The sequence below is a fragment of the Triticum dicoccoides genome, chromosome 6A (genome assembly GCF_002162155.2).
Source record: "Triticum dicoccoides isolate Atlit2015 ecotype Zavitan chromosome 6A, WEW_v2.0, whole genome shotgun sequence".
Taxonomy (NCBI): domain Eukaryota; kingdom Viridiplantae; phylum Streptophyta; class Magnoliopsida; order Poales; family Poaceae; genus Triticum; species Triticum dicoccoides.
In genome coordinates, this window is record NC_041390.1 from 439,136,858 (window position 1) to 439,138,648 (window position 1,791).

The following is a 1,791-nucleotide window of genomic DNA, read 5'->3' on the forward strand; positions in this document are numbered from 1 at the left end:
TAGGGTTTGGCGTGGCGCCCACCCTTGGTGAGACGGACCTTCTCCTCCAAGGCAGCCCCACCTCCCGCACCCCTATATATATATATGAGAGGGGAAACCCTCCAAGGACATCTCTCTTTTGTTAGGAGGCTTCCCATCTCTCTCGCGCGCGAAAAGTTCATACGCCGTTAGGCTACTCCACATCTCCCTCTAGTTTTTTGACGCTACTCTTGTTCTAGACAGGGAAGTTCTGTCAGATCAGTGGTTTCGTATGCATGGGTACATATAGAGGAACTATATGTTTTTTGCTCGATCTACGAATCAGTTTAAGAGAAAAATTCTCGCGGCTAGGAGGTATAACCTAGTTGCGGGAATTTGCATCAACATGCTCACCAACTCTCCTCTCTGTTGCGTTATGTTGGGGATCAATCTAATCTAGATCAAACCTCACTTGCATCTTCATAGGGTTCGTGGGATGGTTCGTAGGTGCGACGTCGCCGGTCCCAGTCGAGCACCGATGTGCTCGTTCCATTGAATGGTGGTGCTTTAGCCATAACAAAGTTGCTTATTTCGTTGACTAAGGTAGACGTCTAGTCATGATATAAATGTTTTAAACAGACGACAGCAGATAGCACATTGGGGGTGGGCGTAGCGGATAGCGGGCTCTATGTCCACATAGAGGATTTGCAGAAACACTCATATGTTGAGATTATTTGTACATCCATGTACCATTAGCAAGAAAAATATCATTTACTTTGAGCAATTGTGCGCTTGAATTTGTAACATCATCGTTTATACAAGTATATAAACATATATCTATAATTGAACATCATTTATATAAGTATGTAAGCACATTGACAATAAGTAATCAAGCACTTATATAATTTCATAGGAAACTAGAATTAAAAAATCAAATTTGGAACAAGTAGCAGTGCGATATCTCCGGCTATTGCGGTTTGACAATTGCTATTGCAGCCACATCATGACAGCACGCTATTTTTTATTGCTACCTGGAACAAATAGCAGCATACTGGCACTAGGCGCCGCTATCTTTGCTATTAGCATGTGAGTATACCCAATGTCATCTTCTTCTACATGCCATGAATCCTTTGGGATCTATTAGCATGTGAGTATACCCAATGTCATCTTCTTCTACAGGCCGTGAATCCTTTGGGATCAAGGTCATCGAAACTTCCTGACTGGTCGGTGGTTTCCTAGCTGCCTCCGTGGATATTGCTTTGTTGCTCTAACGGCAATGCAAAACTCGAGAGTGGACAATATCGGACGGCGTGTGTTATCCGCTTGTTTGGAATGGAGAGGATAGAGAACTCTCCAAGTATTGGATAGTATTTTTATTTGGTGGTATTTTCTTGTAATGGCTATGTTTGATTAATACAGAGCTTTGGCTCCTTTGAAAAAAAAAGCTGATATGTGTTAAATATGAAAAATTACAAGCATGAGAATCCATGAGAATCTATCTAAGCAAATGCTTGTATCATTCTGTTTCCGCCAGTTGATTTGGTGATTTTTTTTCAAGATTTTTTTGATTCGGCATTAGAATTCAAGTCAGAATGAAGGATTGATTCAACATGTTATTGCATATATCTGACTTTTTACAATACATTAGCCTCCATAAGATTTTACCAGGCTGAAAAGTACAACATTCTTTGAATGGTATCTTTGACCTTGGAAGTCTTTCCGTCCCTTCATTTGTCCCTCAGAATGGAGCAAAAGTCACCAGTACAAAATGGGGCTTCGAACATGGTTTGGATCCGTAATCGCACATAATTCCTGGAACCGTGTGCTCAAGCG